Raw genomic sequence first — 27,764 nt, 5'->3', positions numbered from 1 at the left:
AAGGGAGTTGAAGGCTTGAGGTCTCTAGATTCTTCCTGAACTTGCCTCCTTATCTTTAGAGGGTATAGGGAGAATCCTTCAGCTTGTCTCTACCTTTAGTACCTGTCCACCTAACTTTCCATTTTAATCCATCCTATCCCATATTTCCATGGAAAGGGAGACAAAAAGGAACTGAATTACTCAATGCCCTAGTGGCTGGAAAGGACAGAAACCAAACTCAAATCAGCTCAGAGTTATTAGTTCGCATAACTAAAAATACTAGCAGTAGGCTAGCTTCAGGCACAGTGAGATCCAGGGCTTAAATTATGTTATCCCTGTTTCTCATCTCAGTGCTCTTTCAGTGGGCCATATTCTTGGAGGGTCAGGATGATGCTCACCCTCTAGAATTAGTGGCTCCAGTGGAGAGACAGTTCTTCCTTGATACTTCCAGCAAAAGTCCAGATGGGCTCTTATCCTGGCCTGGTAATGAGCCAATCCCGGATCCAATCATGGCTACTACACTCTGATTGACTCATGTATACATAAAGGATTTAGATGGAGGGTTAATTCCACCCAAAACACATGGAACAAGGTAATTCATTAAAGGAAAATCTAGATATTACCAGGACGTGGGGAAAATGGAGGTTGGCTGGGCAAAGACAAGAGTTAACCACTTCAAGAACTAATATTACCAAGCATCTATCATGGTCCAACAATCTGTCAGGTCCTATTCATATGCTGTCATTAAATCCTCAGAGGTAGATAGGATCATTTCATTTTACAGATACAAAAACTGAAGGTCAGGAAGGTGAAGCCTTGTAGTTTGATGATCACAGGCTTCTCCATCTATTGGTCAAAACTAGCATCTAGAAGTAAGTGGAATCCATGGAGTTACTATAGTTTCCAACTCCACAGCCCATCTTCCAGAATTCAAGAAGCAGATTCCTATCTCTCCCTGCATTAGCATCATGACCTTTAAGGCCTCCTAGGTCTTAGGAGACCTAATGGTCTCCTAGGTCTCCTAGGTCTCAGGAGACCTAATGGTCTCCATGGCTCCTAGGTAATGGCTATGAAGACTTCTCAACCATACTGCAAAAGAGAAAAGACCAGTTTGCCCAGCATTTACCCAATGGACAGTCATGTCCTGGTTAAGGTACCCACTCTGCCCATACCCCCAGGTCTCAATGATGATGATCATTCCTTTGTTCCCAGTGAGTGGTGGGATTTATTCCTGAATCTATGGGTTTCTTTTACAGTGTGGAATTCTGAAAACACACACAAGAGGCATGTTATTTTATTTTATTCTAAACAATCACAAGAAGGGAAATTATTAGAGATGAAATAACTCAGCAAGTTCTAGAAAAGATGTATACTCTACCCTCACCTGGAAATGATGCTCTCTCAACATGACCTTTAGCTCAAAGTTTGTGTTTCACTTTCTTTTTAATTGAGGTACAATTGACACACAATGTTATAATAGCCTCAGGTGTACAACATAGTGATTCAACAATTGTATACATTATTCAGTGTTCACCACAAGAAGTATAGTGGGCATTGGTCACCATGCAACATTATTACAATATTACTGACTATATTCCCTGTGTCATACATTTTATCCCCATGACTTGCTTATTTCATAACTGAAAGTTTGTACCTCTTAATCTCCTTCACCTATTTTGCCCACCATTCACCCCCTTTCCTTCTGGCAACCGCCAGTTTGTTCTCTGTATTTATGAGTCTGTTTTGGTTTGTTCATTTGTTTTGTTTTTTCTTAGATTCCACATATAAGTTAAATAACATGGTGTTGTTTCTCTGTCTGACTAATTTCACTTAACATTATCCCTCTAAGTTCATACATGTTATCACAAATGGCAAGATTTCATTCTTTTTTATGGCTCATATTTTCTTTATCCATTTATCTATCAGTGGACACTTAAATTGCTTCCACATCTTGGTTATTGCAAATAATGCTGCAATAAACATAAGGGTGCACATATCTTTTCAAATTATGTTCAAAAACAAAGAAATTGTTTTCTTTGGATGAATACCCAGAAGTGAAATTACTAGATTGTATGGTATTTGTTTTTAATTTTTTGAGAAACTTCCATATCGTTTTCCATAGTGCACCAATTTACAATCCCACCAATAGTGCACAAGGATTTCCTTGTTCTCCACAGCTTCACCAACTCTCCCTATATCTTGTCTTTTTGATTCTGGCCATTCTGACAGGTATGAGCTGCTATCTCATTGTGGTTTTGATTTGCATTTCCCTGGTGATGAGTAAGATTGAGCATCTTTTCATGGGTGTTGGCCATCAGATCCTCTGCCCATTTTTTAATTGGATTATTTGTTTTCTGGTGTTAATCCCTTATTGGATATACCATTTGCCATATCTACTCCCAAATTGCTTTTTTGTTTTTGTAATATATTTCACTTCTCTGTATAATTTCAAGTGATGAGTCATATGATATGCATGTCTGTTCTATTCCAAATATGAATGTCCCTGGTATGCCAATCTGTTGTCTGCCAATTTGAAGACAGTGGAACAGTTCAGATTCCCATAATGCTCTTGGCTTCTCAAAGGTCAGTCTGCATATTTAGGAGAACATCAGGACATGAATGAGAAAGCCCACCTTGAATCTTTAGTCAAAACCATTTGCAAAGCCCATTCAGAAGGGAAAGTTGCTGCTCAAACCCAAGAGCTTTTTTGTGCAAAAAACACCTTGATAAATCCCTCACATCCCTTCACAAAATGCCTTTAATTACATAAAGTAAAACATACAGATGTACAAAGGAAACCAATCATGCTGAACAACAGCTATCCAAATATTTTTAAACAAAATTTATGAGGTATTGGTTGTAATTATTACATGGTACAGGACCCACCTGCCTATCTACTCATTAACATGACTTTGAAGTCATAATGAGTATAGACAATATTTTGAGACAGCTGCAAACCCTATGAATATAATATGAAAATGTCTGGTTTCTATTGATGCCAAAATCACAGACCCTTCAGATGCCACTGTGAGTTTTTACCTACATAACTGAAGGAAATTCTAATTTGTGTGTAGCTTTCCATGAAAATAAAGGTGCAAGTCTATTTCTTATTCAAGTTTACAGAACCCCTGAATTCTACCCTCAGAACACTGTGTCCTGTTGGTGGACGCCAGGGTGTTCTCGAGTGTTAATAACATCCATGAATGGTTGTCTAAACCATTCTTCTGGCAGCTCTCTGAGCATTATTGTCCCCACAGCTCACACTAAGAAGGCCAAGACTTGGAAAGGTCAAGCCATGGGATGACACAACAGTGAGCCCACTCAGTTCTAGGCACTAGTGTGGAGGTTCTCCTTCCGTCTGAGCAGCCTCAGTGTGGGGAAGCCAACATCTAGGCCTTGACATTGGAAAGAGAGGAAGTAAGTGGAGACCTCATGCCCCCAACACCAGCGACATGATTAAATCTCCCAGCTGTCCTCCCTCTTCCCACCTCTCCTAGAGCATTCTCAGAGATAGAGGGAAACGTGGACATATGCAAGCCTTTTACAGGAGGGATAAATGTGGGGGAAATTCCTCTTCACAAGGCCTGGGGTGAAACTGTGGCCTCTGGGAGTCAGCGAGTTGGGGCCTGGTTAATCTCGGGGAGGGCAGTGTCCTAGAAGCACTGTGGAAGCAGAAGGGAAGGTGGGGGAGGAGGTTGCTACAGAAGTAGGAGTTGGAAGTATTCTCTCTCTCCTAGGACCTGGGCAGAGCATGAAGTCTCCGGGAGGCTGGGCTTCTAGAAATGAAGTGTGAAGCTCAGGTCTTGCCTTCAGCCTCCCCCAACCTTTGAACTCAGGGAGGTGTAAAACAGCAGCAGCCTGGCCAAGCCCCAACTCAGGAAATTGCTTTTTGCCTACTGGGGCTCCATGTGTCTTTTCACTCTGCAGGCCTGTGGCCCAGCAGCCAATGAGATGTGCATCTGCCAGGCATTGGGCCCACTCCCTGGCACCTGGGCGCCCCCCTCTTGGTGATTCCTCATGGACCATACCCTCAGTCCGCGTGGCACCAAGCAGAGCTCTGGGCTGGGAAGGCACGTCTGCAGAGATGCACCAGGAATAAAGACTTAACTAAGGCTGTCACAGAAGTAGCTGGAGCCCCCCAGCTCCCAGTGACCCAGCTGAAGTCTTAAGCAGCCAGCCCAGCTACCAGCCTTACCCAGTTTAGCTAAAATCTCTTCCAGGGGGTGGATGTGCCATACAGTCTCAATGCCTCTGTACAGTGAAGTCCCTGGTGGAGAAGCAAATTGAAAGCAGATTTCATTCAGTTCTTAAAGGGGCCTTAAACCTACTTTCCTATTAATCTGAACTTACTCATGAGGAAACAATCAAACAAAGACAAATTGAGGGACATTCTGAAAACAACAGGCTTGGACTTTTCAAAATTGCCAACGTTGTGGGGGCAGTGGCTGAGGAATTGTTCTAGAGATGAGGAAGCTAAAGGGAGAAGATAGTTGAATGCCATGTGTGACCCTGGGCTGGGTCCTGGAGCAAACGAACAAGGAAGTGTTTGTAAAGGACATTATCAAGACAATCAGGAAAACTGGATTATACACTGTATATTATTAGACAAAAATATTGTACCAATGTTACATTTTTGATATGCATGACTACACTACGGTCGTGCAGGCAGAGCTCCTTGGTCTCAGGAGAGATGCACGAAGTTTTTAGAGATAAAGAGTCCTATGTCTTTGACTATATCTCAAACAGGTTTAGAAAATACAATTAGAAACAATGAATACTGTTATGCTGAAAATAAAAAAACAAAATAAGTTAAAAAAAGAAAAGAAAATACAATTAGATAAGTAAAGAATTCTTTGCTGGACCATACTTCAGTCAGGCTCCTGAACCTTCTCTAAGGCCCCTCTGTCTACTTCCTCATAAAATCCCGTTTTAGCAAAAACTCTACTAAGTAGGTTTAACCAGAACCCCCAGTGCTTGACTCCTGATCACCTCGATATCGGATCAGGTCCTTCATCCATCACATCCCTCTGGTGATGCCCGACAGCCTGGCTTGTCTTCAGGAAGGATCCCAGGAGGTCAGCTTAATCAGAATCCTCCTTGTTCCTGGTGTTTCCTCCTGGTGATTTTTCCATCCACTGACTCCCACCCTGCTCTTTGACTATAAATTCCCACTTGCCTGTGCTGTATTCAGAGCTGAGCCTCCCTTATCCCCCCCACTGCAAAATCCCATTATGGTAGTACTTACATCTATCATGATGGTCCCCAGTAAAATCTGTCTTACCACTTTAAAAAGTGTCACCGAACGTTTATCTTTAACAATAGATGATAGATAGATAGATAGAGAGAGAGAGTGAGAGAGAGAGAGAGGGCAGGTAGATAATTGGTAGATGATCAATAAATAGTAGATGGATAGATGATACATAGGTAGATAGATGATTGATAGATTACTGATAGATGTTTGATAGATGGTAGATAAATAGATAGATGATAAATTGATAGAAAGCACAAGTGGGGTAAGTTTTTTTAAAGATTTTATTTATTTGAGAGACAGACAGAGCACAGGCAGGGGGAGAGACAGAGGGAAAGGGAGAAGCAGACTTCCCCCTGAGCTGGGAGTGTAACATCGGGATCAGTCCCAGGACCCGGAGATCATGACCTGAGCTGAAGGCAGACGCCCAACCGTCTGAGCCACCCAGGTACCCAAATGAAGTAAAATCTTAATAACTGGTAACTCAAGATGAAAGGTAAAAGGATATATACCATAATACTTTTACGATCTTTCTATAAATTTTTTTCCAAATAAAATTAAGGTAGACTTAGAAGGGTTCTTGCTAAAAAATAAAGAGGGACATTATTTGAAGACAAAGATGAAGAAATTTATGACTTTCAAAAAATGTTAAGATAATGGTTAACTGCTCAGGAGAGTAAGCTAATGGGACCAGGAAGGCACATCAAGTATTAGTGGGCTTGGGTAACATACAAGTGCTTAAGATGGATGTGGGTTCGTTGCTTATTTTAATAACGTGCTTCATAAATTAAAAATAAAATATATTACACATTGCCCTTCATAAGCATCAGTTATCACATAGAAATACTTCACAAAATACTTATTTTGCCAAAAAGTCTTTGCTTTTTTATTAATATTTCATTTACTTTCTTTATTTGTTTACTTACTCATTCTTAGAAGTAGATCAGTGGAAGTCTTTTATGGGGAGACCGTGAAGTAACATGGGTCTCTGATTGTCAGAGAATGAATGTTCACCTCAGTTGGTGAAGCGTTTTGTTTACAACAGAGCTGCTTGGCTGTGTGGTGCCCAAATTTACCTGGTTTTCAGAACAACCTTCCCTAGTGATCACCAGCTTTCTGCTTTGAATTATTAGTCTATTTTTGTCCAGAAAGAAAGGGGCCTCTTTTTGCCCTGGGGATTTTATCCAGACTCTTTTTTCTCACAAGGACCCCTACCCACAAAGCCGCCCCCAGTGCTGAGTTACTTCTTCCATCTTTAGTGTGAAAGAGGGAGTTTCACACAAGGTATGTTGACTTTTTTCCCACCAGCCAAGGATTTTCCTCATCACCGGGACCGGAAATCTCCCTCACTGTAGTATAATTAATATATCCGGTCTTTGTCCCCAGTTCCTGGCACAAAGATCCTGAAATCCTCAAATTTCCCGAGTGTTGAGTCCGTCTTTGGGGACTCGTAGGGAATCCCTTTCAACCACATCTGAGTTTATGCTCATGAGGTGACAGGGTGGGGTCCCTTGACAGCTTTAGGATGGGACTGGGCACCAGACAGTCCAAATGATTAGAGGGTTGGAAGTGTTAGCTCCATTCACAGACTTCCAAGAAAGGGAGGGGCAAGGCTGGAGATGGAACTCCATAAAAACTCTTAATGAGATTCCGAGAGCATCCTGGTTGGCAAACACATGAACCAGCTGGAGAACTCAGGGCATGAAAGCCCCAGTCTGTCCACACCTTGCCCTGTGCATCACTTCCATTTGGCTGTTCCTGAGTTGTACCCTTTATAATAAACCACAAAATAGTAGTAAGGTGACTTCCTCAGTTTCTGTGAGCCATTCTAGTGAATTATCAAACCTAACAGGACATCATGGGAGCCCTCAGTTTATAGCCTGTCACTCAGAAGTGTACAGGTAACCTAGGATTTGCAGTCAGTGTCTGAACTGGGAACGGTCCTATGGGATAGAGTTCTTTAACTTGTAATATCTAACTGTGGATAGATTGTATCAGAATTAAATGGAATTGTAAGACACTCAGCTGGTGTTAGAGAATTGGAGAATCTACTGATATCAGAAAACATCCTACCCACCCTGCTCTCAGCCATCAAGTGTGTCTGGATCACCCACTCCTGCTGATGTGAGCAATATGGGCTACCAAGCCTCGAAGTAAAGGGAAAGCAAATACCAACTTAGTGTCTACATGGGCCAGACCCTGTCAAGGCTTCTTATACACTCCATTCATTTCCTAGAACTGTTGTAACTAATTGCCACAGGCTGTATGGCTAAAAACTACAAAAATGTGTTCTCTGACAGTTCTGGAGACTAGAAGTCCAAAATCAAGGTATTGGCAAAGATGGTTTCCTCCATTCCCTGCAGCCATTCTTGCTTTGGTGTTTCTAAGCACTCATGGTGTTCCTTAGCTTGCAGACGCATCACTCAAATACCCACTTCCATCTTCACGTGGTGTGTCCTTCTGTCTCTATATCTCCCTCCCCTTAAAAGGACCCTAGTCATTGGATGTCCTTTAGGTCAGCCTTTCTCAACTTGGGCTCCTCATTTTGAACCACAGATGACAAAACAAAAACAAAAACAAAAACAAAAATCACCTAAGTGACTCTGTTCTTAATGCTCCCAAGAATGGTAGATAATAGTATGATTCTACATGGATATGGATTCCTTAAGCTTACTTCTCAAAGAAACCCTGGTTTCATAACATAAGTGTGATGAGCTGAATGATGGTTTTCCAAAGATATACAGTCCTAGTCCCCAGAACCCCAGAACCTATGAACGATACCTTATGTGGCAAAAGGAAATATTCGGATTACACTCATGGTCTGAGATGAGACCCTCCTGAAGGAGCCTTCAGGGTCATCACAAGGCTTTTTTTTTTTTTTTTTTAAGAGGAGGCAAGAAGATTGAAAAAGAGAGAATTCCTGTGACAACAGGAGCAGAAATAAGAGTGATGAGCTTTGCAGTTGGAGGAAGGAGCCATAAGCCAAGGAATGTAGAGGTCTCCAGAAGCTGAAAAAGGTAAGGAAATGGAGTCTCTCTTAGAGCATCCACAGAGAGCCAGCCCAGCTCACGCCTTGACGTTGGCCTAGTGGAATTGATGTCAGACTTCTGGCCCCCAGAACTGGAGGAGAATACATGCATGTTGTGTTAAGCCACCAGGTTTGTGGCAATTCATTACGCCGGGCCCAGGGAACTGTTACTGTAACTCTTGCGTGTACTACAGCATGAGGAACTAAATGAGATTAGGAAGCTCTGAGTGCACCACCAATGCTTGTTAACAGCAGGCTCCGTCATAGGAGAATCTGAGTGGGCCATTTTGCTGGAGAGCCTCTGACATCTGTGTCTTTAATTCCTTCTTCTCGGGTTTGACAGATTTCCTGGAAAATACATCCCTGGAGTGCGAACTGGAGGGGAAGATTGGCTGCAGTGTCCAGGGAGCCAGGTAAGGAATAAGGGTGGGCATCTTGGCGTCCAGAGTGCCCCTTATCTCTGGACCAGAGACCACGGACTCATCATCTACAGATACCCTTTGTCCAAGTGGCCACCCACCACAGAGATCAGGGCTCTTCATAAACAGACTCTAGATCTAGTCTTCTTCCTTGAGTCTTTCTGCTTCCCTCTCCCTTCTAGAAATACAGTTCAGTTCCTCTGTTGGTGGAGAAATTTGTGATATAAATCTGCTGCTTTGTGACGTTCTCCTCTACAGCCAACTTTTCCTTCTGTTTTTGTTGTTGTTACCAATTACCTCACATTCATCTGTCCTCTGGCACCATTATCCAGGCATTCAAAACTACCTTTTAAACAATGTAGCAATTTATGAAGCTGTTATCTCTAGCTCCATATCCACCCTTCTGTACTCAGCTTTGCGACGCTGGGACTGGGAGTCTGTATCCATGTTTCTGCTCCGCCAATGGCTCCGCGTCAGCTGTAGGAGAGAGAGGACTGTCTTTCCTCCTGTTCCTGATGCCTCCTACTATACTTTCTGTACCACTTCACAACAGCAATCCTCTTCCCCCAGGTGGTGGCAGTTCCTTCCCACAGCAGCAATGAATCCAGTTTGCAGTTTTTCCAATACTGGCAGAACCAATCATTGTGCCCCCTGCTCAGATGTGAGTTCCAGCGCCATGGGGCCCTTCCTTCCAGCTTCACAGTCTTAGAAACTTCCAACTCTTCCTTTTGTTCCCTCATCCTTAGAGAAAGACGCTGTTTCCTTCAGTTGCCACTACCATGAAACTTCAGAGTTCCTTTTTTGACTTTCAGTTACCCCACTGACAATTCTTTATGTAGATTCTCTTTGTTCAAATAACCGTGTGCTTTGCTTCCTGGCTGGTTCAAGCACTCACTATGAACAGCACGAAAGCCCTGTGTTAGGTGCTAAGCCAGAAAGAAAGAGTCCTCCCCCTCCTCAAATGCTGACATATTTCCAAAGGATGAGGAGATGGCTCCCCAGGATGAATCAGGCTTTGTCTTTGTGCTGAACTGGACAAACATTTGGAACAGTGTGGTTTTTGGTTCCCATGGGGCGGTATCCCTCAACTCCAAGGAAATGACTTCAGATATCAAGTCTCCCGTAGCTGTGCCTCTGACATGCCAGGGGACAGCAGGAGACTTGGACAATAGAGCTGTCCATGTCCTCCAGGTCAGCCAGGATGGTGGCTTTGCTCAGCAAACAGACCCTCTCTGTCAAGTGCTTTCGCAAAATAACCTGCCCAGCGTAGAAACAGATACTCACCATGCCCGAAGGAATGAATCCTGCTTGCGAAAGAGCTCCAACAGGATATTTCAGATCTTGGCAGAGTTCCCTTGGCAGCTGTGAAATGCCTTCTTTAATTGTTCTCCAGATCCCTGCTCAAGACTGAAACAGCTTTTCTCTAGATAGGAAAGCCGGTGCTAGAAAGGAAGGGGGAGGTTCAAACAGCCACAGTTACCCAGAGCTATCTCCTTTCCTTCCCAGGTCAGACACATGGATCACCTGACTGAGAAATATGGTCTCATGAATCCCATGGCTGGTGTCCACTGCATCTCCTCCCCACCCTTCCAGGCTAGACTGGAGCCTCTTTGAGAACTGGGATTGAGTCTTATTTATAGCACTATCTCTGGTGTGCAGCACGATACCTGACCCCTGCCGGTGCTTTGGTGTTCTTGCAGAGCTGAAACAAATTGAACTGAGTATTATAATTCCTAGTGGAAGCTTTGCAGACTCTGTAGAAACATAACCCCACATTCGGACCTGCAGCCTATAGAGTTTTTGCCCCTTTTATTCACCTGTTTCCCCTTCCATTAATCAGATGAGAGAGAGAGAGAGAGAGAGAAAGGGAGAGTGAGCTGGCTGTTCCACCCTACCCATGGCCTCAATGAAAATGCCCAGAGCTGAGGAAGGGGCACAAGGTCCCCCAGGCATCCCAGGCACAGGAAGAGGCAATCACAAGATGAGACACGTTCACAAGAACGTGCTTGCCAATCATCTTCTTACCTTAAAAATTGAGCTCTTGTGGGGCACCTGTCGCATACTAAGATTGAGTTTTTCATTCAACAATAACACTGACAAAGATAAAAAAAGATGGGCTGCACCATACATGCATTAGAATGGCTAAAAAACAAAAACAAAAACAAAAAACTGCCCATACCAAGTGCTGGCAAAGATATAGAACAACTGGAATTCCCATACATTGCTTGGTGAAAATGCAAAAAGGCATAGCCACTCTGGAAAAGGCGTGGCAGGGTCTTTTTTTTTTTTTTAAACTGAAAATAAACTTACTATATGACTTAAAAATCCCACTCATAGGTATCCACCCAACAGAAATCAAAACTTAGGCTCACACACAAGCACACATGCACAGAAACCTAATAAGAATGTTTACGCCAGGTCTATTCATCATCATCCAAACTGGAAACAACCCGAGTGTCCTTCAGCAGGTAGTCAAACTGTGGTACATCCACACTGTGGAATGCTCACCACTCAGTACTAACGAGGAACCAGCTGTTCAAGGAGGTTGGATGGCAAAAGCGTGCCACTGAAAGGAGGAAACCAGATTCAAAAGGCTGTTCATGGTATGGTTCCATTTATGTCACAGTCTAAACAAGGTAAAATGAAGATGGAGAAAAGATAGCCATTGCCAGAGATTGCCAGGAGTGTTTAACTACAAAGAGGCAGCCCACGGAGTTTCTGGGGTGAGGGAACTGTTCTGTGTCTTGATCGAAGTGATGGTTTCAAGAACTATACCTGAGCTAAAAGCCTTTCAACTGTACACTGAGAAAGGCTGGGAGTGTACACGAATTTTAAAAACAATAATTGTGTGAGAGAGATACAACGAATAACAAGTGATGGGAGGGTTCTGGAGAAATGGATGAGTCTAAACCTGAGACAAGGGAAAGGACATGGTAAGTCTGAAGCAACTATTACCACAAAGTGAGGACAGGCTCAGAGGGCACAAGTGCAGCCTGAAGCAGCTCCCACTGGCCAAATCTAGGGTTATCTGGCTACCAAAATGAATTATTGCAGAAATACACTAAATATAAAAAGAATAGATGAATCACCATGGGTACTGAAAAAGTCGAGAGAAAGAAAAGTTTTCCTCTACAGAGTAGTGACAATTAATTAAAAAAAAAAAAAAAAAAAAACAGGGACAATTAAAAAAAAAAAAAAATTCCTGGGACGTCTGGGTAGCTCAGTTGGTTAAGCATCTGCCTTCAGCTCAGGTCATGATCTCAGGATCCTGGGTCCTGGGATGACTCCTAGGTCGGGCTCCCAGCTCAGCAGAGAGTCCGCTTCTCCCTCTCCCTCCGTCCCTCCCTCACTATCCCCTCATATGCTCCTGTGTTCTCTCACTCTCTCTCTCAAATAAATAAAATCTTTTAAAAATATAAAATAAAATAAATAAATAATAAACTTAAAAAACGTTCCTCAAGGGGCACCTGGATGGCTCAGTTGGTTAACCATCTGCCTTTAGCTCAGGTCATAATCTCAGGGTTCTGGGATAAGCCCTTCGTTGGGCTTTCCGCTCAGGAGTCTGCTTCCTCCTCTCCTTCTGTGCTTTCTCTATCAAGTAAAAAAATAAAATCCTAAAAAAAGTTTCCTCAAGAAATTAAAAATAGAAATACTATATGACCCAGTAATTCCACTACTAGGTATTTACCCAAAGAAAATGAAAACACAAATTCAAAAGCATATAGGCACCCCTATTTACTGCACCATTGTTTACAATAGCCAAGATGTGAAAGCAGTTTAAGTGTCCATCCATGGATAAATGGATAAAGGAGATGTGATATAAACATAATACACTTATATATATTTATACATATATAAAATGGACTACTACTCAGCCATAAAAAAGTATGAGATTATACCATTTGAGACAACATGATGGAACTCAAGGGTATTATGCTAATTGAAATAAGTCAGACCAAGAACCACAAATACCATATGATTTCACTCGTATGTGGAGTTTAAGAAACAAAACAAATAAACAAACAAAAAAAGAGGCAAAGAAAACAGGCTCTTAACTACAGAGAACAAACTAACGTTGCCAGAAGGGAGGTCTGTAGGAGAATAGGGGCGAGACCGAAAAAGGCAATTTAGAGTACATTTATCATAAAGAGCACTGAAAATTGTATAGAATTGTTGAATCCTCATATTGTAGTCCTGAAACAAATAAACAAACAAAAAAGTAAGAGATAATAGAAAATGAAACTCAACCACTTTACAGCCAGAGAAGCAATCATTGATTCAGGCAAAGACCATCAGTGGATTCTAAAATCCCTAGGGGGAGAGATGTTGAAAAGCAGAATATTCATTCTCCCAACATCACTCAGTCACTCATTCATCACTAAGGATTGGAGTACTTTTCCAATGGAGACATAAGGCAGACACTTCCTTAACCAAGTGATCAAAAAGTGAACCTCTCCAATCAGAGACAAGTTGGCATCACATTCCTCCTGACATTATGCCCTGAGGAGGAAGCAGTATCATCTGCGTGATGGGCCATCCATGAGAGTCGTGTTAAATCCATCCTGAGAAAGCAATCAGATCAATCCACATGGAGGGCCATTCTACAATACTCCTCAAAACGTCAGTGCCATGAAAAACCACACAGAGAGGAGACCTGTTCTGAGTTAATGGAGATAAAAGAGACATGGCCACAAAATTCAATATGTGATCCTTAATTCTATTCTGGTTCAAAACAAAAACTATTGAATATTCAATAATCTGATGTGAATTTTACATTCCAAAACTGTACCTTATCAATGAGAAAATTTCCTTGGTGTGGTGATTAGATGATGCTTATGTAAAAGCATGTCTTTGGGGGCACCTGGGTGGCTCAGCGGGTTAAGCCTCTGCCTTCAGCTCAGGTCATGATCCCTGTCCTGGGATCGGGTTCTCTTGCTCAGCAGGGAGTCAGCTTCCCTCTCTCTCTCTGCTTGCCTCTCCGCCTACTTGTGCTCTCTGTCTGTCAAATGAATAAATAATATCTTTAAAAATAATAATAAAAAATAAAAGCATGTCTTTGTTCTGAAGAGATACACACATAAGTGTTAAGGAGTCAAATGTCATGATGTTTACAACTAACTCTCAGAGCTTGATAAAAATGAATCAGAGATAGAATGCAAATGTGACAAAATGTTAACAGTTTGTGGATCTGTAATAGGTGAAGCGTTTACATGGGTTCATTGTACTTATTGTGGCAATTTTTTCAGAGACTATAATTCAAAAAAATCACAGGGAAAAGAAAATATTTTTTAAATGATCAGGAAGTCCTCATATTGACAAGGACATAAGGTGCTAGATATTCTCACGGATAGCTGCTGCAAGTATGAGGTGATACATCCTGTTTGGAGGGAAGTTAGATGCGTATCCAAGTGTATATAAACTGAGCACATGCTTTGACTAGACACCTCACTTTCTGTTAAATTAATGAAAGAAACCACTAATGCACAAAGATGTATATGCTCTGAAGTTCCATGACAGCCTTAGTTTTCATACCATTGAAAAACTGGTGAATAAATTATGGAGCATTTCTAGCATTGAGGTCTAGACCATGGGCTCTGAAATCGGATGCCTGAGGGTGCTGTTTAATTGCTGGTTTCCCCATCTGTGAAATCAGCACAATAAAAAAAAAAAAAATCCTCTCTTGTAGACCGGTTAGGAGATTATGGAAGATCATTCATTGAGAGCATTTAGTACAGTACCTAGCACAGAGCAGGTATCAAGTCAATACTATGTAAGTAATTGATACAGAGGAGGATGCAAGAAATAATTTTACTGGAAAGAAGCCTATGACATGGTGCTAAGTCAAAGAGCAGACCACCAGAGACGAGTGCAAGTTCTAATTCCACTTTGATAAAAGTGCATTTTCATTTCTACTTGGTTATATTCATAGCGAGATGCTCTCCCAAGGATGGCCACCTAAGTGTTAACAGTGGATAATTGTTAGGTGGGGGGACCTTCCAGCCTTTTATTTTCTTCTTTGTACACTTCTATATTGTTTGATTTTCTTTCTCTTCTTTCTTTCTCTCTTTTTCTCTTTCTTTCTTTCTTCCTTTTTTTTTTTTACAACACATGCATAATGTTTTTATAGTCAGCTTTTTATTTGGAAAAGATAAACAAGTCGAAGGTTGGTGGGTCTGTCTGCTCAGACCTGGCTTCATCTGAGCATCCCGCCAGATGTCCTGCTAGATGAAGAATGACCGGCCATTTCTCACCATCCTGCCTGTATCCTGACATTCCATGACCTTTAACACAATTCACTGTTTCCTTTCCTCCGCCTGGGTGTTCTGCAGCAGCTCTGCACGGCACGCAGCAGGCATTCGGTAGATGTGCGTTTGTTCTTTATTTTCGCCAGAGGATTATGTGTTCTCCACATTTCTACCTCATTTTCACGCAGCAGGTATTGTGGGCTTGCAATGTGTGGCTCACGGAATGACAGCGTACGCGCAGAAGATTCACTGAATCCTACCTTGGAGGGCACTCAACTATTTCCTGGGTGTTTTTTTTTTTTTTTAATCATTTTTTTTATTTATTTTCAGCATAACAGTATTCATTGTTTTTGTACCACACCCAGTGCTCCATGCAATCCGTGTCCTCTCTTAATACCCACCACCTGGTTACCCCAACCTCCCACCCCCCCCCCCACCTCTTCAAACCCTTCAGATTGTTTTTCAGAGCATCCTCATGGTCCTGCAAAAATGCAGCTCCGAGGCTCATTTCCCAAACCCTGGCTCGCTGCAGCCTCCCTGGAACCGAGGTGCCAAGTACCAAGCTGACCACGAGATGGCAGTCTTTCCCTGCATCAGGCCGGGCGGAAGCAGACTCGTGTGTTTCTGAATCCAGCTTCTGTGCTGTCCGAAGCAATTTCAGGAAAGAGATTCTTTACTAAAGCGACCTTCACTAAAGAAGAGAACAGTAGGATTAAATATTCGGAAACAGAGGAACTCGAAGAAGAAAACACAACTTCCCAACACCACGTGCTCCCTCAGCCTTCTCTTCAACAAAAGTTGCAACAGCTTTGTGTTGATTTGCAGTCTGGAGTCGAATTAGAATTGCCAAGCATCCCGGCGAGCTCTGAATCCACATTCCTTTATCCCTTTGTGCCACTCAAAGCCAGATATTGATGTCTGAAAACAAGATACATAAGCTTCATTATTTAAGTGCCTTTTCCTTAAACAAGAACGCTTTAATACTTAACAAGGTAGGGAAGCTACATAATTTAAAATCTATGCGAACAGAAATAAGAAATTATTTGTAGCGGTCTCCACTTTTACACCCACCAACAAAGAAAGACATTCACAATTTTTTGCCTTCCCAGGGCCCCAAAATACAACACTGGCCTGTTCTCCTGCTCCCGGCAGAAGCTGCAGCTGAAACTGGTCTTTATCAGCTTTTCTTTCTCAATATTTACCAACCAATAAATCTTTTTTTCCCCTAAGACAACTGACATTCGAATCCTGTTCATGTGGAGGCTTGTTATCCAAATAATATAAAATAAACTGCTTCATTATCCACTGAAAAAGTATTAAGATGGGATTTTTTTTTCTCCTGTGAGTCAGTATTGAAGAAGGGAGGATGGTGTTTCCATCTGAGGGGAGGGTAGCTGCCTCCCTGTAAGGGGCACATCTCAATCCAGGGGCCTCCTTTTGTGGGGGGGGTCTGGTGGAGCGCCTCCTCTCTGTCATGGGGGCATGTGTGCTAATCAGGGGAAATCTGTCTCTTTTGGCTCAAAAGCCTTCCCATAAAGGCTGCTCCAAAGTTGGCACCAGCAGGGGCCAGCCGGTCTGGACCCCGAGGACACCACAGGACAGAGAGGTTGCCAGAGTCGAGGGGTATTTTGCCCATTTCCAAAGTGGAGGACGTCAGCCTTTTGGTAAGAATTCTAATTCTATTGTTCCATAAGACAATGCTACCTTCTCTTCCTTCTATGTGAGGTGTGTGCGGTGTCATGGAGAGAGTGCTGGCCTGAGGTGCCAGGATGTGCGAGGTCTGGGGCGGGCCCTACTAACTGCTTGGTGGGACCAGCCCCAGAACCTGCCTCAGTTTCTCCATTTGTAGACTGAGATGTCGTCCTACTTGTTGTTCCTTCAGACCTCCCTATGATTCTACTTAGCGAGAATCTGAAATGAAGGAAGGGGCTTTGGGGCACTGAGAACTCCCAGCCATCAGAGACCCCAGATGCTGGCTTTGATCTTAATGGAGACGAAACAATTCAGCCCCTGGAGAATCTTCCAGATAAAAAAAAGTTAGACTATTAATAGTAATATATAATATTTACATGGGGATTTTATTATACCAGTCTTCCTCTAAAGGTTTGTCATATCAAGTAATTTAATCCTAACAATACTGCCATAGTGTACTCATTGTATACTTGAGATTAAATAATTTCCCCAGGGTGACATTGCTGGTGACTGAAAGATCTGAAGCCAGGGGGGCTTGGCTCTGTAGTTCATTCTCTTAAATTCCTGCTCCCTGGCTGGTGGCAATTCCAGGTAACCTCTGAGGGTTGTCACATCCTGGGCTGGTCATAGGCAGAGCTACGTGCCAGATACCACGTCTGTTGGGTGAGTCATGGCTCTAGTCTTGGGCACCACTCTGTGAGTGGTCTTGTGTCCTTCCCATCCCACCATCCCATCTTTATTCTACCTTTATTCTGACAGGCATGGCTATGGGTAATATCCATACTAATCAGGGTACTGACTTTATTTTATAACTACATAACTACAGGTTCTGACATTATTTTATAACTACATAAATAACTCATAAGTAATGTTTCTTCATTTAAAAAAAAAAAAAAGGAAAGAAAAAGCAAGCCTGACAGATAAGGCTACAAAAATCCCCTGTGAGCATCACCATTCCAGTTTCCTCTTCTCCATGAGTTTCCATCATTTTGGATATAGCCTTACAAAATATTTTCCATACAGAATATGCACTTAGAAACATGTAGTAGTGCTTTTTACTTTATGGGAGCTTTTGTTTCCTTTAGAAATGGTATTATGCCCTATAAATTATCCAGGAACTGCTTTCCTTACTCAATGGTGCATCTTCCCATATGCCTACCCACAGACCTACACATTCTTTTCAACTGTTGTAGAGTAGTCCACTGCGTGGATGAATCTTAGTCTATTTGTCTATTCCCTTTTCAATGGATAGTAGGTTGTTTCTAAATTTGTATTATTCCAGACATTGCCACAACGTACTTCCTTTCATATGCTCCCTTGTGCAAATGTACAACTATTTCTATGATGTAAATAATAAAAGTGAAATTGCTGGGTGTGTGCATATTTTATTAAACTGACACAAATACCACTTAATATTCTTACAATGCTTTCCCCAAAATGTTTAGGAATTTTAAACTCCATGATAACCCCAAATGGCTATAAACAGTAACATTATCAGTAAGAGTTGCAGGCAGTGAGACGCAGGAATGGGGAGGACAGGAGTCAGTAATGGTATGAATTGTTAAGTTCACGCTTTTTGCTTCCACCAAGAAAACATATTAGAATACAAGAAGGGTAAAAATGAAATAATGAAATCATTAATAGTGAAAACCTTTCATTATTAAATAATGAAATATGATGATTTCATATTTATATGTGATATATTTATGAACTGTGAAATATATGTGAAGTATGATAATTTCATTAATAGGAGTTAATAATGAAAATTCTTCAAGGTACTGTAATTGAAAGAATTTTAAGGAACTTATTTGGAAATATGACTGAGGTCTTATGTGACTTACATGCATTTCTGTCCTCCCGCACAACCCATGCTGCAACCGGGAGCTCTTCTGCCCACCACCAACCCTAGAAAGCAGTACCACTTCTGCACATGGAGATTCCAAGGAGTCCCGAACAACATGTGTTGAAACAGAGACATATCCAAGGATAAAGGGTTAAGTCTGATGGCCATGATATAAATGTCTATGTGCCCTGATGGAAATTGGTTAGACCCTGACCCTGTGCATGCTACATGCACACACAAACACGCATGCGCGCTCGCGGGCGCCCTGAAGCATCCGTGCATTTCTGCAACTCCAAGGTTCAGACATGGGACCTCTCATTCCCAAGAAGAGCACCACGGGGTGAGGAATGTGCCATTGGGCACATATCTGGAGGCACGCAGGCCCCTTGGAACATACTTTGAGTTTATAAAAAATTGGAAAGAGAATTTTGCTGTAAGTGAGTGGAACCCCGAAAACATCCTCCGCCAAGGTAGCAGGTCCTATAAATCCTCACGTTCTGTCCACCCTCTCTCAGATGGAGACCATTCTCTGATCCTCAGACCCACCTGGGACTAAAAAGTGAATGAAGTTGGACCTTATGGAACGTTGTCTTCCACTTTCTTGGTATATCCCCTACTAAAGACAAGTCATTTTTCTTTCTTGTCACTCCCAGTTCCCACACACCTTACCTTTTTTTCTTCCACCCCTTTGCCTTTCCAGAACGGCCGTCACAAAAGTGGCTTCCATCTGCTCTCTAGATCTGTGCTATTCAGAGGACAGTCAGGAGTCCACACTGGTACCTGTTTTGGTCTGCCATGTTGGTCTGTCATGGGGCAGGTGGAGATTCAGAGGGTAAATGTTTATAAATTTTTATAGCAATGTGACAGAATAACTTTAGGTCTGCTAAACCTAACCATATATTTGGACTTGAATTTTGAATATGTATTTCACTTTCTTAGTAATTTATTTGTATTGTATTTTACAAAAATATCCATCCATTAAGATGTTCTCTCTCAGTCTCTTACTTTCTCCTGTGGGCTTGTTATTTCATGCTTCATGGAGCAGGTGGGACAGGAGGCTCCTGATTCTGAGTACCCCTCAATGTAAGTGACTGTCTCCTTTGCTGGTGTGGGTGGCTTGTGTGATGCCATGTGTTTGTGAAGAGGGAGCTTGATGTTTGGGTTTCTTCTTTAGTGTTTTCAGTAGGAGTGCAACTTTGAAACAGTCCATGTATGAAGATTTCTGCCTGTTTAAGACCTCCAAGAGCAACAAATGTTTTTCAAGGTTTTTCTCAGTGCTTAAGGACAAACAAGATTGAACTTTGACAAACTATGCTCCAGTTGTCTATTGCTGAATAGCAAACCTCCCCAAAACATAGTGGTTCCTTAACAGACACATTACCAATGAAGATACAAAGGTGGCAAATAAGTATATGAAAAGATGTTCAACATCATAGGTCATCAGGAAACTGCAAGTTGAAACAACCACAAGATACCACTACATGCCCATTAGAATGGCCAAAATCCAGAGCACTGACAACACAAATGCTGGCAAGGATGTGGAGCAACAGGAACTCTCATTCATTAATGTTGGAAATGCAAAAAGTATAGTCACTTTGGGAGACAGTTTGGTGGCTTATTACAAATCTAAATATAGTCTTACCATATGACCCAATGAGAAATCACGCCCACTGGTATTTAGCCAAATGTGTTGAAAACATATGTTCTGACAAAAACTTGCACATGAATGTTTCTAGTAGATTTATTCAAATAATTTGAATAAATAAATAATTTGGATAATTTGGCATAATTGCCAAAACTTAGAAGCAACCAAGGTGTCCTTCAGTAGGTGAATGGGTAAACAAACTTTGGTATATCTATGTGATAGAATATTATTCAGTGCTGAAGAAGAAACGACCTATCAAGTCATAAAAGGACATGGAAGAACTTAAACACGTATAACTAATATTACCAAGTAAGTGAAAGAAGCCAGTTTGGAAAGGCTGCATACTATATCACTCCCAACTATATGACATTCTGGAAGAAGCAAAGCTATGGAAACAGAAAAAAGATCGGTGGTTGCCTGGATAGGGGGAAGGGGGAGGGACAAATAGGCAGAACACAGGGATTTTTAAGACAGTGAAATGACTCTGTATGATGTTGTAACTATCGACACATGTCATTATATGTGTGTCCAAACCCGTAGAATGTACAACACCAAGAATGAACCCGTACGTAAACTGAGAACGTTGGGTGATAATGATGTGTCCATGTAGGTTCATCCACTGTAAAAAAAATGTGCCACTCTGAAGGGGATGTTGATAATGGGGAGGCTACGCATGTTAGGAGATATATGGGAAATCTCTCCACCTTCTCCTCAATTTTGTTGTGAGCCTAAAATGCTCTAAAAGAATACAATCTTAAATAAATAAGTCGATAATAGTTTAGGGGGAACTACTTAAGGCAACAGCACCTCTTGTTTCATTCCTGCAGAAGCAGTCTAGGTGGGGCCTAGCAGGAAGAGATATCTCTGGGCCACGCAGTGTCAGCTGAGCAGCCCAAAGACTGGGCTGGAGTCATAAAGGCTCCTCATGGCCGACATCTGGCCTGGAAGATGCAAACAGCTGGGGCTGGAGCACCCAGAACTTCCCTGCATACCCCTGTGAGGCCTCTCCATATGGTCTCTCCAGCACAGCAGCGTCAGAATAGCTGGGCTCCTTGCAAGTGAGTGCGAGTCTCCCAAGGCACTTTTTTCAAAGAGAGAGCCATCCAGAAGCCCTATCACCTTCTGTGACCTAGCCTCAAGGTCACACAGTCTCCCTTCTGCATTCATTGAGGCAGTCACAAAGGCTTACCCAGGTTCAAGGGAAGGGAGAGAGACTCCACCTCTTGATGGGGGTGTGATAAGGTCTGGAAGAACATTTAGGGCTCAGAAATATTACTGCAACCACTTTTGGAAAATATAGTCTACCATCACAGATACACAACTCCAAGGGGAATTGACATCCAAGGAATGAATTGACAATATCAAGCAAGTCTGAGTATAAAGGTGCCTAGAGCAGTGGTCACCACTCTGATGCTATGCTGTGGCCCTGACATGGCTGAGAGCCCACTGGCCCAGTGTGGCCACAGCAGGCATTTGAGGCCACAACTTCAGAGATAAAGGACTGCTGGGAACTTTCACTCTTTGCCACATGTTCCACTTGTGTTTCTGGAGTCAAAGCTGTTGTCTGTGGCTCCAAGTCCAGCTAAGGACCAGTACTCTGCTCTACCTAACAAAATTAAGAGCCTCCCCCTCCATGTAACCTTCCTGTATGTAACCCCCTCCATGTAATCCTCCTCTCCTAGCAGATGCACCATGCCATCTTTTGGGCCACGACTGAACTGCCCGCTAAGCTCTCCACTAGAGCATGCTCAAGTCGTTATTTCTCTTAGCCATTGGCTTGTGTTCCATGAATAGACTGAAAGTTTCTCAAACTCTGGGGCCACATTTACTGCTTTGCCACATCCCTAGTTGTCCTGGCCCAGTGACAAGCACAAGCACACAATTGATTGTTGATTGCAAATGACAGAAAAGAGTGGGCGAAATCCCAGGGACATCGCCGTAATGCCATTTATGTTCTTTTCATAAAAAGAAGTTGAAATTTTGTTTGTATTTCACTAGAAATCCAACTCATGTATACTTATTTATGTGTGTCCTAACTGTGGGGTGAGCATGCGTTTGTGTGAGTGTCTTTCTGTGTATCTATATGTGTAAATGTGTATGTATGTATAAAGGTGCATATGTCTGTGGTTAAATGTGTTTGTGTGAGTGTGTGGACATTACCGTGTCTGAGTGTGTACATGTTTGTGTCTGAGAGTTTGTGTAACTTGTGGGTGAATGTATGTCTGTGTGTGCATTTTCGTTTGTGTGTGTGAATGTGTGTATATGTGTGCATGAATCTGTGTGTGTGTGCATGAGTGCACAGACAGCTGGCATCCAAAGCCAGCCATGTGTCTGCAAGGCTGGACAGTGGGGTGTCCTGTTCTCATTGGCGATTCTTCCAGCATCCTCCAGGAGGCCATCCTTACTTCCTCTCGGGGATGAGGAGCTGAGCAGAGGTCAAGTGACTTGCTCCAGATCCCACAGCAAGTTGGGGCAGCTCTGCAAGGGTCTGATTGCCAGGCTCACACCCCCCTGCGAGGCCGAGCTGCCTCTCTGTGGCATGTTGGCGTCTCGCCCAGGCCTTGCTGCCCGGCTCTGAGAGCTCCCATTGTGGATGACAAGTGGCTGTGTGCCATCGCCCGAGACCCCGCAGGTGACGGGTCTGCTCTGAGATGCTGAGGAAGGAGCGGCTCCCGAGGGGACAGGAAAGAGGGCACCCTTCATTTTGTGTGGCTAAAGGGTTGGAAATAACGGACATGTAAAAGGGGAAAAGAGGAGAGAGGAAACCAAAGCTAATGAGGAATAATGAAGATGTCGAAAAGGACACACACGGAGAATGGGGGAGGAGGCCATCAGAAGCGGAAAGCACACGCACACAAACAGCAGCAGGAAGCAGAGGGAGCTGGAGACCACATTGGCTCAGGAAACGTTTTGTCTCTTGCTTTAATTGGTGACCCCACTCAGAGTTGCTGGAAGTGGGCACAGATCAAGAGACTCGAGTGTTGGTATGGAAAACAATGGAAGGCTGAATGGCATGGAAAGGCAGCCAAGAAGGGCTTTCAGTCCCAGGCACCAGAGGATTTTAAGAGTCACTCCTCTGGGCAAAGAAGCAGGGCTCAGAAATCTTCCCAAACTGTGCTTCCAGCGGGACTGTCCGTGGAAAATCAACCTGGACAGAGGTACTCACTGGTGTGAGAGCTGGAGAACCTGACGTGCCAGCAGGATGCTCTACACAAGGAGGCTAGAATGTCACTGGAAATGGGGTCACATGAAGGAAACGGCATTTGCCAGAGCTTGTCTCATCAAGTGGACCAAAAGGAATTCTTTTGAATAAGCTACTTGGGGTAGGGGAATAAGACCTCCCAAGGGTCAGGCTTAAGTGACCACAGGCAGTCAGTAAACTTCCATCTAGAGTGGGGATGGCTGCTTAAAAGCAGATTTTTTGTCTTGTGTGTTGGATGGGATATGTGGGTTAGGGACCAAAGCAAAATAACCAGGGACAGCAGAGGAGCCAAGATAGTCATGAGCAGGTGCCCTTCACCATGCTCTCCACACCTCTTTTCTGACGAGCAAATATTTTTAAAGTATCAGTTTATTTTTTTTTATTTTTTTAAAGATTTTATTTATTTATTTGACACAGAGAGAGAGAGATCACAAGTAGGCAGAGAGACAGGCAGAGACAGAGGGGAAAGCGGGCTCTCTGCTTAGCAGAGAGCCCAATGCGGGACTCGATCCCAGGACCCTGAGACCATGACCTGAGCCCAAGGCAGAGGCTTAACCCATTGAGCCAGCCAGGCACCCCTAAAAAGTATCAGTTTAAAGAAGCATCAAATTATTCTCCAGGAAAATTAATACAAAGTAAAAATTTCAAAAATGAGCAAAATGTAAAAAAGAATGGAGTATAAGCATTTGTCTTCCTCCTCTCTTTATATCTCTTTATGGTAATAGGGAAAGAATAAAAGAATAACAATCTCTTAGGAGCAACAGTTATTGATAAAGAAACCAACAGCCAAAGGATGAGAGATTAAAAAAAAAAATTTTTTTCAGGACTGAGTGTGTGGAAGCATGTTAAAGAATAGCCTGTGTAGAGGAAATTGTGGTTTAAAATGTACAGGATGGTAGATAATGCTGCAATAAACATAGGGATGCATATATCTTTTCGAATCAGTGTTTTTGTTTTCTTCAGGTAAGGACCTAGATGGTACTATGCTGACTGAAATAAGTCAGACAGAGAAAGACAAATACCATGGGACTTCACTCAGAAGTGGAATCTTAAAAACAAAAAACAAAACAACAACAACAAAAGAATAAGCAGACAAAAAGCAAACTCAAACCTATAAAGACCTATAAAGAGAACAAACGGATGGTTGTCAGGGGAAGGGAGGTGGGGGGTTGGGAAAATAGGTGAAGGAAAGTGGGAGATACTGGCTTCCAGGTATGGAATGAATAAGTCACAGACTAAGGAACATAGTCAGTAAGACTGTAAAAGCAGTGTATCCAGATACTTGAGGTGAACAGAGCATAATGTATAAACGTGTTGAATCGCTATGTTGCACACCTGAAACGAACATAACATGTGTGTCAACTATACTAGAAAAATAATAGTATTAAATAAAAAGACATTTTAAATGTAAAAAAATAAAATGCACAAGTTGGGACCACAGTGAAAGGGGCCAACCCTCCAAAAAATTCCCAAGAGGCTTTAGGCTCAGTGTCAGCAGACCCAGGGATGGGCAAGTGAGAAAAGAGGGACTGCCAATCAAGGGAAAAAATTGAAATTGATTCCCCAAACCTCCAGGCTATTCACTCTTTACATCTCTGCCCCACTCTGCTTTCCTCCAACTCTGAGCGCAGAAAAAGCAGGCCATGCATTGTGTACCTCCAGCTTCTGGGAAAGAGAAAGATGACAATAACAACAAGGTGCTTTTGTTTCTATGTTGACCAAGTATTCTGGGCAATAGGAGCTAGGACTTCTAGAGTAGATACTGTCACCCACAGCCAAGTCCTTCCTGTGCTGGTATTTGAGGGCCTCTGGGCCTAAAAACTCCTTCTCTGCCTCTCCATTCTAAAGTGAAGCTTGCAAGTCAATCAGCCCTGTTCCTCTTGAAGATTCCCTAACCAATCTACACAATTAATAGCCTCAAAAATGCTTACCAAAAGATTGGGACCGTTCACGTATTTTCAGACCACAATGTTTTGAAATTGGAACTCAATCACAAGAGGAAAGTTGGAAAGAACTCAAATACATGGAGGCTAAAGAGCATCTCATTAAAGAATGAATGGGTGCCAAAGAACAAATAATCTAATCAAGAAATGGGTAGGAGACATGAACAGACATTTCTGCAAAGAAGACATCCAGATGTCCAACAGACACATGAAAAAGTGCTCCACATCACTCAGCATCAGGGAAATACAAGTCAAAACCCCAATGAGATACCACCTCACACCAGTCAGAATGGCTAAAATTAACAAGTCAGGAAACAATATATGTTGGAGAGGATTCGGAGAAAGGGGAACCCTCCTACACTGTTGGTGGGAATGTAAGCTGGTGCAGCCACTCTGGAAAACAGTATGGAGGTTCCTCAAAAAGAGGAAAGTATAGCTACCCTACGACCCAGCAATCACCCTACTGGGTATTTACCCTAAAAATACAAATGTAGTGATTCTAAGGGGCACCTGCACCCCAATGTTCACAACAGCAATGTCCACAATAGCCAAAGTACAGAAAGAGCCCAGATGTCCATCAACAGATTAATAGATAAAGAAGATGTGGTATATAAATACAATGGAATATTACTCTGCCATCAAAAAAATGAAATCTTGGGCGTCTGGGTGGCTCAGTTGGTTAAGCGGCTGCCTTTGGCTCAGGTCATGATCCCAGCATCCTGGGATCAAGTCCCGCATCAGGCTCCTTGCTCCACAGGGAGCCTGCTTCTCCCTCTGCCACTCCGTCTGCCTGTGCTCACTCTCTCTCTCTCTGACAAATAAATAAATAAAATCTTAAAAAAAAAAAGAAATCTTGCCAGTTGCAACGACATGGGTGGAACTAGAGGGTACTATGCTAAATGAAACAAGTCAATCAGAGAAAGACAGTTATCAAATGATCTCACTGATATGTGGAATTTACGAAACAAGGCAGAGAATCATAGGGGAAGGAATGAAAAAATGAAACAGGATGGGACCAGAGAAGGAGACAAACCATAAGAGATCTCAATCTTAGGAAACAAACCGAGGGTTGCTGGAGGGAAGGGAGTTGGGGGGATGAAGTAACTGAATGATGGACACTGGGGAGGGTATGTGTTGTAATGAACAGTGAGTATTATATAAGACTGATGAATCACTGACCTGCACCCTTAGAACAAATAATACATTATAAGTTAATTAAAAAAATGCACACTGGCTACCTAGAAATTATCAAAGCCATGCGATAAGAGAAGAAAAGTTATCAGAAGATTTAATCCAAATCTTCGCTTAAAATGGCCCACTGAGTACCAGCAATGTGCATGAAAATGATTCAGAACCATATAGATACTTCTGAAATGTCAGAATACCAAGGACACAAAGAACGTACAAAACACTTGCAGACAAAGAAAATAGGTCCTCTACAAAGGACTGACTTACAGTAACATCAATAATACTGAGTATTATTAGACAATGCAGAAAGGCTTTCAAGGTTCTATTGGAAAATTAATTTACCTCGTAATTTTATGTCCAAATTAATGTATGCAATATTTTTATATTTAGCTAAATTATTAATAAATCTGAGATAAAATAAACACATATTTGATCATACAAGGACTCAGAAAGCAAGCCTTTTGCACATCCTTTTGCACATTAACAAAATGCCGCAACAAAAAAAAAAAAAACAAATGGAAACTAGGGCACCTGCGTGGCTCAGTGGGTTAAAGCCTCTGCCTTCAGCTCAGGTCATGATCTCAGGATCCTGGGATCGAGTCCCGTGGATCAAGTCCCATGTGGGGCTCTCTGCTCAGCAGGGATCCTGTTTCTCTCTCACTCTCTGACTGCCTCTCTGCCTATTTGTGATCTCTGTCTGTCAAATAAATAAATAAAATCTTTTTTAAAATGGAAACTAATAAAAATGAAAAAGCAGTATAAAAATAAATCTAAGGATGATAGTTAAAGAATTAGTTTAGAAAGAAATCAGTCTAAATTGGAATAGAAAGTGGGTAAACTCCGTGAAGAGTATCTTCAGGAAAACCTGGAATGGAATCAACTAGTGGAATCAGTAAGAAGTCGGAAAATATTTGTGACATGATAACATATCTCTACAGGAAGAAAAAAAAAACACAACAAAAAACACTGGAAACTCCAGAATAAACAAAAAACGTGCAAGAGAATCCATGCCCTGGCACAAAAGAGACCAAACTGTGGCATGATTTTGAGAAAGGAATGGAGTGTAACAAGGTTACATTTTCTCTTGGTGTTAGATGTCCTCCTTTAAGATTCTTGGCACTGAACCCATGAAGAAAGAAAGGCAACTCTATTTGGCTCTGCAATTAAAGAGAGTTATCAAAGCATAGTAATGCACACTTAGTTTGTTGGTTTTCAATGTTTAGAATCAACCTATAGAAAAAAAATCCAAGAAGATTTCAATATGGTAACAGACTGTAAATGTTAGCAAACTAAACAATGTAAAAGTAAAGATACAACTGAAAAAAGTACGGA

This window comes from Lontra canadensis, unplaced genomic scaffold, assembly GCF_010015895.1.
Source record: "Lontra canadensis isolate GAN:19392208 unplaced genomic scaffold, GSC_riverotter_1.0 scaffold16, whole genome shotgun sequence".
Taxonomy (NCBI): Eukaryota; Metazoa; Chordata; class Mammalia; order Carnivora; family Mustelidae; genus Lontra; species Lontra canadensis.
This window is presented reverse-complemented; position numbering follows the sequence as displayed.